At 37.4% G+C, this 18,917-nt stretch overlaps 1 protein-coding gene across 2 annotated transcripts in view; it reads right to left on the bottom strand.

Annotated features, from left to right (window-relative positions):
• sty (sprouty) overlaps window positions 1-18,917 on the bottom strand; it is a 34,253-nt gene that overhangs the window by 13,519 nt on the left and 1,817 nt on the right. The gene's annotated exons all lie outside the window — the stretch shown is intronic.

The raw sequence follows: 18,917 nt of genomic DNA, 5'->3' as shown, positions 1-18,917 counted from the left end.
AGATAAGTGAAAATCTTGTTTCGTCGTGTGTTGCGTACCTACTCCGCAGCAGGCGATTCTTCCCGGGCAATTTCGCGAATTGATTAGCAGGAATTCGTGGAAAAGCCGCCAGAAAAGATGACATCAGCCAATCGTACTCGTCCATTCTTTAATTAAAACGGCAATTAGTGGCGTTGAATGAAGCAATAGCGTTGTCACTTGTGGCTTGTGCGATTCGCTGAAAAGGTGAAAGGGGCTTTACTCGCACGGTGTCCCTGTAACCCATATGGTCGGCGCGAGTGGGAGCGAGAGCGGGCGACCGTCCAGCGAGCAGGACGAGGACGGAGGCAGAATGTTTTAGAGAGAGATCCCAAAGGACGGTCGCGTCGAAAAGAGACGGAAAGCATTGACCTGTTGCCTACCAGTCGGGCTACCGAGCTACGCAGCCACAAATCCGGGCGAGGGGAGGGAAATCGGGTACAATGCCGCGGGTAAAATGAGATAAAGGTGGGCACGTTTGGAATTTTTAACTATCGGAAACAATATTCACCTACGCCACACGACAACAAACTCTCGCCTGTCTTTTCAATGGACTAAAAATAACGAAACGTGGTCCGGAGCCGTTTTCCACCGGGTCCGGACGGCGGTGCCAAGGAATTTATTTCTCGACGAACGAGAGATATTGCGCCCCGGTATCTGTCCGAAAAGCGACGTTTCCCAGATAAACCACTTCCTTCCGGAGTTTCCGGGCACGATCCACGATCCAGACCCACCATCGATTCCAAACGTACTGGTACTTTTTGCGGAGAAACCTTGTTTATTGGCCGACAGGAAGTTACGTGGAGATAAGTATATTTTTCACGTGCACGGAGGATGCGATAAGTAATATGGTATCTTAATTAGTAGTCTAATGTTGAACTGAATACAATGATCAATTAATTCATAAGTGCCACTTAAACGTCGACACAAGCAGAAAGCTAAACCGTCGACGAGGCGAGCATCGCAATGGGCCCAAACGACAGGAGACCGACGACGGCACCTCCGGTACGGCCACGCTGGAATTTCCTATTTTTTGCGCAATTATTTCGGGCCATTATCCCGGATTCGAACAAAACAGCGGAAAGAATGTGGCTCTCTCCCATCTTTAATCGCACCTCAAACCAACTTCGATCTCGTGAAACGGTACTTCACTGTGATACTCTGTTCGGAATTGTCAATGTCGACGTAGGTATTTAACTTACTTCCTTCGCACGGTCCACCTGAATTATTACCGAAAACACGACTTGCGCCAATTTACGAAAATTACGCCGACAAGACGACCCCAGCTGAATCCCATTGCGCCGCCTGGACTTCACTCGATTCTCCGCGAAAAGCGACGTTCACACGTGTTACGTCAGAACTATTCACGAAATTTCATGGAGTTGCACATGATAATAATCACTTCTGTTTTATGCTCCAGCAGAGTGTCTACTCCTCTAGATTCCGGGAGAAGCCAGAACGAGTGGGTACGAGGCGCTCCAAACCGAATTTATTACTCATTTAAGAAATACTTCTGTTTTGAGTGTTTACCGTTCGAGAGTCGTCAGTGGAATTTTGAGGATTGAGATAAAAAAATGTACTTAGAGATAAAAGTGTGCTTTTTCTTGATTAAATTTTGTAGTTTGCGGAAGTACAACGGTTTGGCAAAAGTTGTTATAAATAATTCAATAACTCTGAGAAGTGTTTACATAAATGTAATAAACACGGGACTGTTGGAGTAACTGTCGATAGTTAGACTTTACGTCTAAAGTAGAAAAAGGAAGTACGGCGAATGGAGCCTAACAGACCGAAAAAAATTAAACCAAGAAGAGTTAGAGATTTTGTGGGGAAAGAGAAATATTCAGGTACGAAACTGTTGTCATTCTTGTGTTAAAATAAGTGTCGTCTGGAGGTTCACCAGCACCACGATTCAAGTAAAATTTGAAATAAAAGCTATTTTTAGAATACGGAACAAACTTTTGAATTAATTAACGTAAAAAAAATCTCTTCAAATATATTTTTTTATAATTGAACGGATTTTTTTTTTCACAAACTTCTGCCAAGATATTACAAAGACACTTTTGGTCGATGAAAATTTTGTTTCAATGCGTTATCAACGTATCAATGATGTGAACAATAAAAAAAAAGTCAACATAGATAATGTAATAGTGCATTTCGCAACAAGTTTATAAAAGTGATGTTTTACTGAATGGCTAGTTTGAGTACGAGTGCAGCGAGTACTTAATAGCCACACGAATTCAATATAACATCACTTTTCGAAACATTTTCTAACGCCTTGTGAATACTATTTTTTTTTAAATTTTATATGAAAATGTAAAATGTTTAATTAATTTATATAGGAAATTGACACTAAATGTAAGAACAACTCTTAATTACAAATAAAAAAATCCCAGGTTTCTTCAGTGACATAAATAAACAATCAAAAATATTTTAGAAGTGTGTTCTGCCAAAATATTTGAATATTCAAATCTTGAAGATGAAAGCCCAAGAAATATCTTTAAACTTATACAATTGTGTTTTTAATATTTATGCCCATAAAAATAAATAATTGTTATGTTGAAAAAGATTCTTTATACATTATGATTTATGATATTCATTATTTTGAAACAGTCTGAATTGAAAGTTAGTTTTGTTTGTTTTTTCTTTTTCTCTTTTTTGAATATACATATGTACATACATAATAATTTTATATTCTCATAGTGATAGCCTTAACGTCTATGTTTGACGTGTGTAAATATGTACCATACAGTGTGCCCAAAAAGTCTGGAAACACCCCAATACAAATGATAGAAACGAATGATTTTCGAGAAAAACGGAAAAATCGGTGGTATCTGTTTGCTGTTTTTGATGACCTTGAAATGATGTTTTTTTAAATGGCAATGTCGCAATTTTACTACGGTTTTTAATAGATCTTTTAATTGTCTGCCCGACGGTCAAAAAATTTTTCAATTTACATAAGAAATTTCCTGAAAAAACCTATTTTTTTTTATTAACATAACTTTTTCAAGGTCATCGAAAAGACCGAACAGACACTATCAGCAGAAAGCTTTTTTTTTAAGACTAATTGACCTGTCTTTGGATTTTTTTCAAAAATTATGCGTTACGTTTTCATTTGGGTGTTTCCAGACTTTTTGGACACACTGTATATGTTAACCAGATGCTATGCAATAATGGTGGTTGTGCTGTAAAGTACCACTTTACTAAATTATTTTAATTTTGGCAATATAACCCATTGCAATATAAAATGCGAATATGTTTGTATACACAGGGCTTACCAAGAAGATCGCATCATATGAGACAATTTTTTATTTCTGATTTGGCAAAAATTTGATTACGACAATCGTCGTTGTTGCTTATCTGAGGACTAAAAATATGACTGACAAAAGTTATCACGTGACTTCCGGTATATCTTAAATTTGACATTTAACAGTTATTTATGGTACGAGTGTGTTACGTTGGCTATAAGTCACGCGAGCAAAAGTTGAAAGTATGTATAATTTTCTCAGGGGACTTATAGAACATAACACATGAGTGGTATAGAAAATTGTATCCAACAACTGCCAGAATTGCAAATAACACAACAGTGAGTTACGACTTATAACACACGCGTGACTTATAGACCACTTTACTGGTCTGAAATGAGAACAATTATGAGTGGCAGGTGCTGGATAAAAAAAATACATTACAAAAATAGAGTTAGTGTTGAATATATCGAAATAAGTTATAGGAAAAACTCGATTCTAATGAGATTTTAAGCAAACTCGCACCAATTTTGAACCAGTTTTACAAATATCGTATTAAATGAGGTGACACCCTCGTTGCAATTCTTTTACGAATATTGTTCTGAAAAGTGTTCCTATCATTTTCCTCGACAAATCCCATTTTCCGATTTTCTTTTACGAGGATGGGTGTAGCGGAAGTCACGTGCCAACTTTTGTCGGTCAAATTTTTAGTCTTCGGACAAGCAGTGATTATTGCCGTAGTATTGAGTACCGCATAATGAGACCTAAACAAACGTATTTAATAACAATTAAACTGAGATGACTAACGTTGGATATCTGCAGAATTTTTCCAAATACATATTTAAACGTCGAGGGTCAAAAAGATACTAACACTCATTTTGTAAATTCGCATTTATTTTTACGTTTTGGAGTCTGCGGGAAAATCTCGCAAGTTCTGTGTGTACATTTAGTATGCAGTATATACAAAAATAGTTTCTTGTTATGTTAACCTAGAAGTGAAATAAATAAAGAGTGAAATTCGTATTATTTTTAGCTTAGACAAAACTTCTGAGAAACACGGTACCTTGAAAACGCACATTTTCGAAATCACGTGCTGGAAGGGAATATTTAAAATTATTTTTGAAAAATGCCTCGTGACTAGGTGGGCAGGTCTTGGTGACGTTTACGAGAGATAATAGTCATTGTCGATCGGTTCCAAGTCTGACCGGAGAGTGAAATGTGGTGACAAATAAAAATGAGAATTTCATTTCGGGCCAATCCGAGCTGGCCTTCCCGTTCGAAGTCATCATCACCAACAGTTACCGTAAGTTTTATTACGGAATAAATCAAGTGAAATCTTGTCACATGAGTGTAATAAAACGGCCCATCGACGTATAATACTTGCACAAACTGTAAACGTTACAAAACGACAAGCTCCGAATGGAATTAGCATTTTCGAGCCAGTCTATAATTGTGGAAAATGGTTTTCAGATTATTTATGAACAAATTAATTTATATAATCAGTTGTTTTGACTGTTCGAATTGACTAAGTAAGCATCGTGGTGATTTAAAATTACTACAACAGCAGTAATTTTTGCAGTGTGCTTATTCTCGGAACAACAAAGTCTTATCGTGAACACATCTCTAATAAACTTGATGTTTTTACAAACATTACGTTTCTTCACACTTTCACGGCTGTTCTCGTCTCTGGGTCGGTCGAAAAAAATTTCACCATTACTACACCCATTTTCTTAATTTAATTAGGGCCGCGGAAAAAAGTTGTCGTGTTTCGGCCGCAATTACGACGATCCACTTCTGCACGCCGCCATCGAGGAGCTATTTCGATCTAGTTCGAAAGTTGCACTTATAAAAATAGCGTGTCTGTGAGATAACCGTATCAATTACACATGTGGGGAAGACGAGGGGGCCGTGTCCCCAGACCAGTATAATTACACATTGCTGCGAGATTTGATGCGATGGAAGCCGCTACGTCACTTCCTCTCGAGATCTCGCCAGGGGACATGGCGGAGACCTCTTCAATTTCGTCTCGAGGAGCGAACGAGAGTCCCGATTATATTCACCATCCTAAAAATAACGTGTTGTTAAAAACGACGCTATCGCGTTTTATAATACGTGTTTATCGTCAAATGAAATAATCTATGTGGGGTTATCTGTGTCGAAAAAATATCCGGGCCCGAGCAAACAATCGCTCCTCTATGCCATTTCCATTCTCTCCGCGGAAGCTCGAACCGCGCGGACGCCCCCTCGCGGGCCAAAACTGAACGCTTTTTCCAAAAAATCGCGGCCCGCTAGATCCCACCAACGAACTCTCTCCATCGCCGTTATGTTAATATTATTTTCTCGTACGTTTAAAATCTTATCGAGAAATTCCTAGGGTCAACAACGCTAGCAGATATGCTTGAAAAAAATTATGAATAACATTGATACATCGCTTTTAAATTATTCGATTTACTACTTTTTGTTTTATTTTTATTTGCCCACACTCGCGGACCTTTTCACCCGGCTCTCGAAACAACACCGCACTTATCTGACATGTCGAAAAATCTGCATTCATCAAGGACCATAAATCAAAATTCTGGCGCGACCTTAATATTATTGGCCTTATTTGGATGAAAGTGAAGAGGCGCCAACCGTCGAAGGCCGCACCACACCGATTTTACGACGAACAGGACCTCCACTCCTTGCTCCCCCAGATGAAAACGCACCTGCGGTAAACATCATTGTTTAAAATAATTTCGGTTGGCCAATAATTCATCCCAACAATACGCAGTTGATATTTTAATTTACAACAGAATGTTTGCTTTCAAGGTTTTCACAATTTTTGTTGGCTCGTCTTGTAAACATTACGGCCCCGTTGATTCACTACTTCCAGATCTGGTAGTTTTACAATTAGTTGTTAAAACTTTACGATCGCGGGGGAAAATCTCCAAGCGAGGCAATAAACGATCAAAAGAATTGCAAATTCATGGAAGAAGACGACGTGGAGTGAATGAACCACCATTTCGCATTGTAAATAAAGATACGTTCGGCTGTAAAAGGTAGACATCACTTGTTTATTTAAGTTTTTTCAGGTAGAGATACGTCTCGGACCGATTAACCACTTTATGCAAATACAACTCGGAAAATATGTCTCGTTTAGATGATCAAAACTGACGTAAAATCATTCGTTTGCATTGTGTATCAGCAGATCGCTCCACATTCTTTATTTATTTTTCAACAATGAGGGAAAAAAACTGACACTGATTGTGTGGAAATGGCAGTGCTTTAAAAATTATCACCCGAAACTGTCACATTAAGAGATAGTGCCCCGTGGCTACTAAAACCATCGAAATAACCATAATCGTTGCCACTAAAAGCTTCTCGATCGTGACGCATCTTTGTCGTTCTTTTTCGAAAGCAAACAGAAAATTTCTACTCGCCACTCACAAGGCTCTGAAGATGACAGTCGAATGACGCTTTGATAAAAATGCTTACATCTGCATAGATATAACAAAAGGACCCTCTATCCCCATCTGAATGGCATATCTTTCCTTTTGTACGTTCGCACCCACGTGCACCTCGGGTCGGTTTAATTTTCATTCTGATGACACGTCCTGCGAGCGATTATCGCGAGAGAAAGAGACGTTAGTATCGTGCATGACTGTACATCCCGTAAAGAGCTCACGCCTGATTACATATGGTTTTGCATTTATAAAAGAGCACACACATGTTGTATTTGTCGTTTTTTTTTCTTCTTCGGATAATTTGCATATAAAATGGTGACGGCTCGAATTGGGAGGACGATCTCGAAGATGCCCCGATAGAGATTTCGTAGGATAAGTCCGTCGTCTACTTTTTGCGTTCGAGAAACAAGTCGGAGACATGCCAGCGATCATGTTGAAGTCCTCGGCATATCCTGCCCCCACCTATCGGCTTCCTGTGCTTAAGGCGACGACAGAGCAGGATAGGTGTATAGTCGGCGCTGCTCATTGCACCAGAGAACGTTGACTTATTATATTCCTACTGCATAAACATATTGAAATACGTGGATGGAGGATTACGCCATGTAAATCCCGGAGAGGACGAGTTCGACGAAAAGCGGTCTCAGCGGACCAGCGAAAAAGTTGTTGGGTGAAAATTGCAACATTAAAATCCTAGAATCCAGAAAGTCGGTGTATTCGAAATGCAAAGCACCGATCTAAATTTGTAGTATTTATAAATAGTCATCCACCGGATATTTGAAGTACGTCTTCGACAACGTCACACACCGAAAACAAACTAAAAATATGCTTTTTCCTTCACATTTTCCAACATTAATTATAAAATTTCCTGTACATTCAGTCGGTGTCGGCACCAACGCACCATCTAGTAAATACGCCTGTCGATGCGAAATTAGAAAGTGAAAGAATAGTTTCGAGTTATATAAAAGAATTTTGCTTCATTCATAACCGTTTGCTAGCAACCAGCTTTCCTATATTTGAAACGCCTCGCTTTTGCTACACCCATTTTCTTATTGCTCCACTGAATATTGAAATATGCTAAGCTATTGGTCTACATACCTTCTGGGTATTTTTACATTCTTTACGGCTCCGTAAACAATTTTATTATATAAATATTCAACCATCCATAATTATTTATACCTTACATAATGAATTCGAAACATCAATGCAACATTTTCTCACATTTTTTTTTACATTCATTCCCAACGGCAATTAAATCTTGAAAACCAGAACATAACTACGCGACAATTCACTCACACGAACAAACCTCATTAGTCATTACGAGCTTTTATATGTTTATTAGTTCCTCTATCTCATTGATGAAAAATTCTCCTCAACCACGATGGCCTTCAGGTGTTAATAAAAATTGATCAGCAGCAAATCACAATTACTATTTGCACTTTACTACTAAGTCACACTAAATCAACTCGATTTGCTACCACGACTAAGTTAAATTATTTGAACCGTCTTAATCTCTCATAAAGATTGTGATAGGTTTTTCTATTTTTATTAAATACCATCCCAACGATGTGTATTATGGAGGAAATTGCCAATCAAGCTATAACGGTGAAGTTTAGTATATAGACCGGTGATCTGCTTTGTTGACGTGTTGAAATAATTACTATCCCAGAATAAAAAACCGAAGCTGATGTAATACTTTTCCCAGCAATCGATTTTTCCAGAAAATATTAATTCTTCCTACAAGATTTCTTCGAAGGTATCATCATCTCGTGAATTTCATATTTTCACTCGATCAATTTATATTATCCTTTGATCCGCAAAGTAAATGTTTGGAAAGTAACTTCAGGATGAAAATACGACAGCAAATTAAATTGTTGCTGTTCGTCGTATTTTTCGAAAATTATAGAATGATAGAAAAACGATTAACAAAAGGTTTGGTAGAATGTCACGTTGTCAGGAAATGAACTGAAATTGAGTTTAAAATTTTGCGATCTGTGGTTTCGCTTAAAAATGACGAACTCTTCTGAGTTGAATGGGAAGCGTTTGAACGGCCATGATAAATGACTGCAAGCTCGGTTCATTTATTTACTAATGGCTGCACGTTTATGTGGAGAGTGAATAATGAAATGGTAAGAAAAAAATGAAAAAACATTTGACATAAACTCATAGTTTCCAATTTTACCGCAGCGTTACTAATCTTGCCGGAGACAAAAAATCCATTGTGAGAAAATGAAATCTCGTGTTGCTCAACTCATCGAAGTCATCACTCAACCTAAAGGTGGATTTACATCTCTTGTCAACATACGTTAGGATTAAAGAAACGCTGACATATGATTATACTGCGCAGTCATAAACCTGCGGTTGCGAGTACACTTCACAAAAAGTGTTATCCTTTTATTTTTAGAGATGCCGTTGTAAAGCCAAATCAACGTTCCGTATTTTGGAAGTGTTTTATAGCGCAATGAATTATATTACGAAAATTTTTCTCCGATTAAAAATACAACGTTCCGTGCTTGCGATGACATTCATTGCAAGAATAAATCAGACACTCCATTCTAATTGGCATTACGAGTTCTGCCTTCCAAAACAAACGATTTTACAATCTAAAATGGAAGAAACTTAATTGTTTTGACGTCAATCATTATACTTGCTAAGTCCGAAAAAATTAAAATACATTTCGGGCAATAAATAACATAGACGATTAGGGACGCATGAGCACGTGCACGATTACGTTAGCACCCTATAAATTTTACAAAAAGTCCGGAGAATTATTTCTTGATCCTGTTACCTCGTTTCAATTTATTTTGTAACTCGACACAATAAATTTATAGTCGCAATTAAAAAAAAATATTTCATTTACAACCAACTTCGCTCGACATCCTGCATATAAATACAATTTTGCAACATAGGTGTAGTAATATAAGGATATTAAAATTAATTATCTGGGCAACATATTTATAATGCTAATGAGAATGCGGTGGTTACTCGTTTAGTCGACATTGAAGCAGAACTGGTTAAAGGGATTCAGGATTAAGTAACCGACGCGAAAACAAGAAGTACTTCCAGTAAGTTGATCGATTTTAAAGACTGCTTTTTGACGTTTTAATCTCTCGAGATTCAGTTAATCCCCAACTACTGTATTAAGTAACGCAAACAGTTTCCGCCAAAATGAAAAACAAACTGCATTTCTTGTCAAATACAACTAATCTACATCGAGCAGATGTAGATGTATTTTATCTGCAGTTTCCACAAATATTAACAGTAGATATACAACCAAAAGGATTTTATAAATAATCAACATTTTTGGAAATAATCTGAAAAATATTCTCCATTTGGGGGATCCGAGGGTGAATGCATCAGATACATTAACACAAATCAGTTATTGTGGCTCTGATGAAAAGAAAAAGCGAAAAAGCTTTCTTAAAACTTTACTGTGTCATTTGTTTTTTGGATGTAGCCATTGTTTATTTGCGAAGTTCTGGAAGTGAAAAAAAAATGCAGCAAAAGAGCGGAATTATTGGCTAGTTAAAATCAGAGAATATATTATAAACAACCGAAATTTTTTAACTCGTTACAATGGACAGTCGAAATTTTTGGAAATTTTCTGAAGAATCTTCTCCAATTAGGGGGTTTACCGAGGGCAAATGCGTCAGATACATTAACAAGAATCAATTATTGTGGCTTTGATGGAAAGAAAAAGCGAAAAAACTCTACTGAAACTGTACTATGTCATCTTTTGATGTTTTTTGTTTTTTGAATTGTTTCCTTCTAGGAGCGGAATTATTAGCGAGGTAAAATTAGTGGATATTATAAACAATTGAAATTTTTGAATCAGTTACAATGGACAGTTGAAATTTTCTAAAGAATCTTTTCCAATTGGGGGATTTACCGAGGGTGAATGCGTCAGATACATTAACAAAAATCAGTTATTGTGGCTTTGATGGAAAGAAAAAGTAAAAAAGCCTTTTTAAAACTTTACTGTGTCATTTGTTTTTTGGATGTAGTCATTGTTTATTTGAGAATATGGCCATTCTTCTTTCTGGAAATGGGAAAAAAATTGCAGCAAAGGAGCGAAATTATTGGCGAATTAAATTTAGTGAATATCTATCATAAACAATTGAAATTTTTGAATTAACTACAACGGATAGTCGAAAGTTTTGGACATTTTCTGAAGAATATTCTCCAATCGGGGGATTTTCCGAGGGTAAACACGTCAGATACATTAACAAGAATCAATTATTGCGACTTTGATGCAAAGAAAGAAAAACGAAAAAGCTCTACTGAAACTGTACTTTTGTCATCTTTTGATGATTTCTGTTTTTTGGATGTAGCAATTGTTTATTTGAGAATATGGCCATTCTTCTTTCTGGAAATGGAAAAAAATAGCAGCAAAAGAGCGGAATCACCGGTAAGTTAAAATTAGTGGATATTATTATACACTATCCCACCTCCACCCGGCGGCACGGCAATTTTGCCGGAGTACATACACTATTACGGATATTACTATCAAGTAATAGTGCAGTGCTTATCAACATAATTACCGGCGTCTCGCCTCCGCATTTTGACTTTGTTGTGTATTATGTTCTGTGTCAATGTTAAGGAACTTCCTCACGATGTGACATGAGTATAATAATATACCTTTTTGAATTTCAACTACCAATGTGTTATCTAAATCCAGAATTTTTAAATTTTTAAAAAGAGATTGCGGTACTATTCCCGTTGCTGAAATTACAAGTGGTAAAATCGAAATTTTTTCTAAACACCAAAGATTTCTCATAGCAACGGACAGCTCTAAATATTTATTAATTTTTGTGTTATATGTCTGTGTTATGTTATGTGAATTTGGAACAGCTATATCTAAAAGATATGCTTGCTTTTGTTGTTTATTTAAAATTATAATGTCTGGTCTGTTATGCTTAATATGAATGTCAGTTAAAATTGTTCTATCAAAATATAACTTGTAACTGTCATTTTCCAAACAACTTTCTGGTGTATAACTATAATGTGGTTGTGTATTCTTTAATAAATTGAATTTAACAGCTAAATTCATGTGTATAATTTTAGCGAATATATCGTGTCGTTTTTTATATTCGCTTTGAGCCAAAACGGTGCAAGAAGAAATGATGTGTTCAATTGTTTCCCCTTCAGTTCCGCAAATCCTACATTTATCAATTATCGATTGTAAACCGCATATGTGTTTTTTATAATTTCAGAAAAAAATTTGTTACACAGTCTAGGACTGGTTTTACAAATCTATGAGGGGCATGATGACCAACTCAGTAGACCGGGACCAATGGCTTAACGTGACTTCCGAATCACGAGACAGAATATAGCCTTTTTTTTTAAATTTTTTAATTTCGCCCTGGGTCGGAATCGAACCCGCGACCCTCGCGTCCCTGAGCCGAAACGTACTCCCTTAGGCTATATTCTGCCTTATTATTATTATTATTATTATTATTATTATTATTATTATTATTATTATTTGGATATTATAACACTTGAAAATTTTGAATTAGTTACAATGGACAGTCGAAATTTTTGGAAGTTTTCTTCAGTATCTTCTCCAATCGGGGGATTTACCGAGGGTAAATGCGTCAAATAGGAGTAAATTAACAAAAATCAGTTATTGTGGCTTTGATGGAAAGAAAAAGAGAACTTTGTCATCTTTTGCTGATTTTTGGAATTTTCTGCAACCTGGGGATTTACCACAATGTGTCAGATACACTACCAAAAGTTGGTTAATTATGATTTTCGTTTCTTTTTAATTTTTTGGATGTTGTCATTGTTGACTCGCGAAGGTAGCTGTTATTCATTCTGGAAATCGCAGCAAAGGAGGGAGGAATCATTGATGAGTCAAAATTAGTGGAAGTATTTGTCAGTGGTGATCTCTGTGTCTGATTTGTTCGTCCGAAAAGGGAAACGTCGTGTGCGTTTCCTGTAAATGTGTTATGCAAATGCCGTTTATGCGGCTGCGGCGGGCTGGTGCGTAAAAGGCCACCGGAAACCCTGTAAGGATGTCAGGTCCGGATGTGGCCTTATACTTAGCCTAGAAGGCAGGAAGATGTATCCATCTACATCCCTGAATGACCGGAAATTCCCAACACTCGATGCCTACCGGATTCGTAAAACAACGATCGAACGAACGCCTCTTCGTTGTAAAACCGTTTATGGCAGCGCCACCTTGGACGGTCTAAATCGGGCCAAAGCAGAAGAATTTTCTGTGTAACAACAATCCAGGGACGGGTCTATAAATAATCCGCCGAATTGTTTGTGGATGTTTGGATTATCATGTAACAAGTGACGTCACGACCGAAGGCTGATACGTTCGGGGGCCTTTTTCGCTACAAAACACAACTTTATCGTAAATGTAGTAATTTAGCGTTTCAATGTGTACGTGCATGGATACTTACACGAGATGGCAGATATAATTCCCGGGAAACAGTCTATTACAAGTAAGTAGGATGTCCGCCGTTGCCGTTATACACTCACAGTGCTGATACGAAGGGATATGAAATCGCTTTTCGTAAAAAATATCATAAATGTTTACACCAGTTCATGCCACCGATAACATTTGAACTATCTTTACAAAAAATTGTGTCGAATGGTAGTCGAACCCGATATAATACACACTCCAACACCATTTTCAGCACCATTAACCCTCGACAACTGCCCATCAACCATCTACAAGCCCCAAGGGTGGCAGACTCCCGAAACTGCCGACTAACAACTTGCTCTGTATCAAAATCAACATCAAAAATAATCCTGATTAGATTTTTTGCACTAGTGATGTCTACAAAAATGTCAAAATCCATCTGGTTTGGTTTCAAAGCGTCAGCTCTCATCAATTTGGTCATGACATGGGTTGTAACACAATTTTGGGCAACTGCTCTTTAACCACCCAGAACAGCAATGGGTTCCAAATTGACGTTGATCTTAGCAATCTGGGAGTTGAAGAGAGACATTCTGAATCGGTCAGGTTTGGGTTTGGTGGGCCGTTATCACTATCGCACCCACGGCCTTGAGCATGGTAAATTACCTCGAGGAGAGCGGGTGAACAATTAAAATTTAGCACATTTTCGCTATAAATTACTTGTGTGAAGAGTTTAATGAGCAAAGCCATGGTCGTTTTTAATAATTAATTCTGCTTTAATAATCTCTGGCTGCTTTTTAATAGAAGTCAATTGCGAGCTCGACTCTTGCGGACAAACTGCGACTCTTCGTGGCGTGACATTACCGTTTTTTGGATGGCACGTGTCTCTGCAAAAATGTCGTATTTGGCTTGATTCCATCGGTCTTCGGGTTACCGCGTGATAAATCCAAGCGGCCATCAAATAAGTTTCGGCTCCGGACGGGGATCATATTTCCCTGTCCAATAAAATTATTCGGGATAGTGATATGTGTCAAAGATGGTATAAAAGATAATAAAACTTGTTTGTGTTTCATCAACACAACGGAATCTAAAAATAACGATAGGAAAACATATCTTTGAGAAAAAGTTCCCCTAGTGAACGGAAACAGACTATTTAATATTGAGTTTTTGCTGCGGGCTCGGGTGAACGAACTTCGGTGGCTCAATGAAATACAGAACTCTCAATGAACACATCCGAGGCGCTTTCCCCGACCACCGTCAACAGTTCCTCCTGGAAGCCGCCCCAACCGCGATTGGTCGACGCTTCATCGGAAGAACGAGCGAGTGCGTCCAATTAACAACAAAAATTACACAAACCAAATTAAATCGTAATGGGCCCGGTATGTGGACGATTGGAGCCCGAGGCAACAAATTTCACCAGTGATATATTTATTAATATAACGGACATTGTTTATTTCTTGTGTCAGAAAAGAATGTATCGCTTGAGAAATTCCACGTTAAAGGCCGTATCTCACCGGATCCGAAACCGTACCAAGACCATCGGTAATTTATCACATCACTATGCCCAAATTCCTGTCATCGCACTAACAAAGTGCTGATTGTCGTATTGAAGAACACCAACATCGTCGGAACACATGCCAAAAACCTTGAAGATTTCACCGAATTGTAACTGTAAGTGAAGGATTTCAACATGGGCGCCTCAAGCGTGAAAGAAAACCATTTGTGTTGCGAAGCCCCCAAGGAAACTGACTTGAATTTCCTCCCTAATTATAACGTAATTACCAGTAACGGAAAGAGAGCAAAAAATAAAAACACACCTCATCCTATACCTTTGTAGCCAAGAAAAAAGCAAACGAGGCGCTATTCATTTTTGTTGGAAACTGGTCGATCTATTCTTTGCCCCACCGCCACCAATTATATATTCACAACAGACAAAATGGGGTTAGGAGAAATCTCCGATTTATATTTTTTTCGAAATTTTCCGTCGCTACCACAATATCCTGTTTAGATTCTAATACCAACCAGTTCTCCGTCCTCACTTGCTCACTCTCTTTTCCAATCAAAATTTCAACAATTACTATCGGCTGTTCATTAAAATTTCTCCTCAAAGTTGGCGTCGAAGAGTCGATTCTGAACGCACCACGGATTAGGGATCAGCTGTTTAAATCAAACCTCACTTTTTGCGTTGTTTGTGTTTTTACTCTGCAGATGACGAGTGGTGCGTTCACAATCGACTCTTCAACGCCATCTTTGAGGAGAAATTTAAATGAACACCCAATAAATATAACCGCTCAAAATTGTGTTGAATTAGTCACCAATTGAGTGATTAATATGTGTCAAATTCCAGCAAAAATGTTTAGTGAAACTGAGCGATCACTTCACCGAAAAATTACAGTGACTAACACTAACTAGCTAGACTGGATGTCTCGCTCTTATTTCGTCGAAAACAATAAACTCCTTTTTATCTTTCCAAAATATTTAGATTTGTTGGGTTGATCAGGCCCGAGGTGGTCAGTCGCTTTTTGAAAAATACCTGGGACAAGTGCGGACTTCGTGGAAAGGCAGAGCCCTTTGCGATGTCCCGTTTCGGCGTCTTTGACCAGTTCTTCAGTCGTTAACGCCTTTCAGGGACGATAAAAGAATTCTTGGTAAAATATTCTTGCAAAGGGACCCTCGCGTTAATACCGTTTTATGACCAACCAGCGAATTTTAGTCCATTCCTAAAATTCGTGGTTGATGGAATTTCAAAATTTGAAATTTCAACACAATGTAAAAACGTCCTCGAAAACAAGCTCAAGCTTATAAATCATATTGTTTAACAAATAATTGTTCTTTTAATGAAATTGTGAAATACGTACTTCACGTAGATAAAACTACATATTTATAAGTTATATTTTACATACTTATAACAGTACTGAATGCTTGGAGTATACAAGGAAGTTTGTATTTATGTAAAAACCTTGACAACGTACTCGTTAAAATGAAGAGAATCGTTCGAAAACCTCTGCACTATTATATCGCTTTTTTTTTTAATTTAACCTCATAGTAGGCGTTGAAGAGTTGATCGTGAACGCACTGTACAGTTTACGGATCACAGATCAGCTGTTTAAATCCTACGTCCTACACGCGTGGTGTGTTCACAATCGACTCTTCAACGCCTACTACGAGGTGAAATTTAAAAAAACACCCGATATTTCAAGAGAAAGCTATAAACACTTCCTTCCCCATTTCTTAATTTCTTTCTGTCACCTTGTTCCGAGAAACGCGGAGTGACCTCTTTATTTACTGATGGCGTTTTAAAAAATTTCATCTGGGTATGTGTACATGATCCGATTACAATTAATCCGAAATATGTTCACCATATGGTTTACTTGTTAATGCTTTTCAAGTTTAAAAAAACCGCAACTATTGTAAACAAACGAAGTCTTTGGACTCGTCTCAAACCTCACCTTTGAATGTTTTTCTCGATCAAAAGACAACAAGTATTGTGCCGGTGAAAAAAAAGTAATTTCTCGTAAGGTGAAATAAGTTCAGACGTGACTCGTAAATTGTAGAACCTAATTAAAACTTTTGTTTCTTCGTTCAGACAAACGAATAGTTTTAAACAACGCCAGCAATAAAGCCTTTACAACGAATGAAAACTCATTCTGTTGCGTTTAATATACGGACTCACAATAAACCAAATTGAAGAGAATTACGTTTGTTGTTCATAACACAACACAAAAAAATTAAAAGTCACTGAAACTTCATTTCTGCCAACACCTGAGCAAGATTTCTTTCGGTGGTCATCATCGTTTACGTAACATTTTAATCGCTTCCAATTATTGGTGCTGTGTGAGTCAGTTTTACTTTTAAACAGTTTCGGCATTTAAAACAAATATAACACGGATGGTGAACACGTGTTTATCGTTCGTGGAGAAAGTTCGCGAATTATTACACCAAAATTATTTTTCGATCGTAACGGAATATCCACATTGCAGGGGTTCATTTTGTGTTTTGGATCGAAGTGCAGTCTTCAGTTGAATTCCAAGCAGTAAAACTATTTTAGAACGATCAGATCATAGCAGAAATGATTGTGTGGGGTTCGAGCTAGCAAAGATGATTTTTAGATCGTCGCTGTTGCAAATTGCAGATTTTGATTACCTATTCTGAATACACAGTTGCATAAAACATGCGTTTTCAATATTAGCACGCTGATAAATTACGTGTTTGTAAAATATAATACCATTAAAAGATAAATAATATCTAACGCAATTAAACATGTATGTACAATTTATGCATTTGATTTTTAATGCGATTTTTATAATTGTTGTCAGGTATATGTCTGTCAACAATGCTTCTGAATACAAACAAAATTCTAAAAATGGACATGTTCATGTTTGCAATAATTATTATTAATGTGTACGAGAATTAATAAATGAATTATACTCGTATTTAACAATGGTGATGATAATAATATACACCACTCAGAATGTGGCTTTAATGCGAACCAAAAATTGATGTTCCTGGAACATACCCACTTCAACAACAATTACTGAAATATGTAGGTGGGGTTCTTTTATCCTGATTTAAGCAATGACAAATTCTTCTGATGGTCAAGGGTTAGGTAATTCGTAGAACACGATAATTAAGTCAGGTATAAATTCTGGTTGTTTCTTATACTCAGTTTGAGAACGTTCTAAATCTTATAAATCGATCAGACATCTCGATGTATTACTTTTCTGTGTGTAATTGCGTATCAGTTTTTGATTATTTTGTAGTTTGCACATTTTTTATACGTTAAGAAACCGTAGTTTTTACAATTAAGAAGTAAATAATGAAAAATCAGAAGATGCAGAATATAATTTGGTATTAATTTGGAGTTTATGAGCTTGAATAATAAATAAAAAGGTATTGTTCACTTTAACTACTTCTGGAATTTTCGCGTTTTTTCTGGCTAGGCAGCCTCAGGGCGTCCTTCTAGATCGTTTCCCACTATTCAAACCTTGTGCAAATGAATTTTCCTTACCCTTTAGTTATATGTACTAAGACATTGACGCGACCTTGAAACACAACAAGAGAAAAAAAAGGCATTTGCACAAGGTTTGAATGATGGGAAACGATCTAGGAGGATGCCCTGTGGCTGTCTATCCAGAAAAAATGCGAAAATTCCAGAAGTAGTTAAAGTGAACAATTACCAATAAAAATTTCCTATTCGCAAATTCATCGATGGAACATACAGCGCATCTTTGGTGGAGTATTTTGCATCACGGATTACGTTTGCAGAAGAACTAAGAGCTTTTACAGGGGCTCGGAGCATAGGAAAAACTTCAATTTTGGATTGGTAAGCGGAAGAAACAGAAATGACAAACGTGGCAGAAAGAGGAAGAGATGAAAAGTGTTTCATTTTCAGTTTTGGGTGGACATAGGTAAGTAAGGCTGAAGATGAAGAGTGAGTGCAAGATGAATTTGAACGGTGGAATTGGTGATCGAGTCCGTTGCGGGACCGGAAGTTGTGAACGGGTGGTGAGAGCGTTATCAACGGTTGAATCGGTGTAATTTGAAAATGTTAGATAAAAAAGTGAAGTGCCTGGACGTAATGTATTTTTTATTAGATAAAAGTCGAACGCGGGAACAACGTGTTTTCATTCATCAGTTGTTGTGTATCAGCTGAATTATTAGGCGGTTAATTTTTTGAATAATGATAGGACCCGGGGCGGTGTTTTATATGCAAATGGGAAAGTGCGAATTCGGCGGGATTTAAAAACCGGCGTCGTGAATGGGTCGGCGGTGGGTGTGGGTCGGAGTCGGTGGCGGGATTCGGTGCGGCACCGGAGGAGCAACAATCGGAGAGGAGATCCCAACGAT

Source organism: Tenebrio molitor, chromosome 6 (assembly GCF_963966145.1).
Source record: "Tenebrio molitor chromosome 6, icTenMoli1.1, whole genome shotgun sequence".
Lineage (NCBI taxonomy): Eukaryota > Metazoa > Arthropoda > Insecta > Coleoptera > Tenebrionidae > Tenebrio > Tenebrio molitor.
This window is presented reverse-complemented; position numbering and strand designations above follow the sequence as displayed.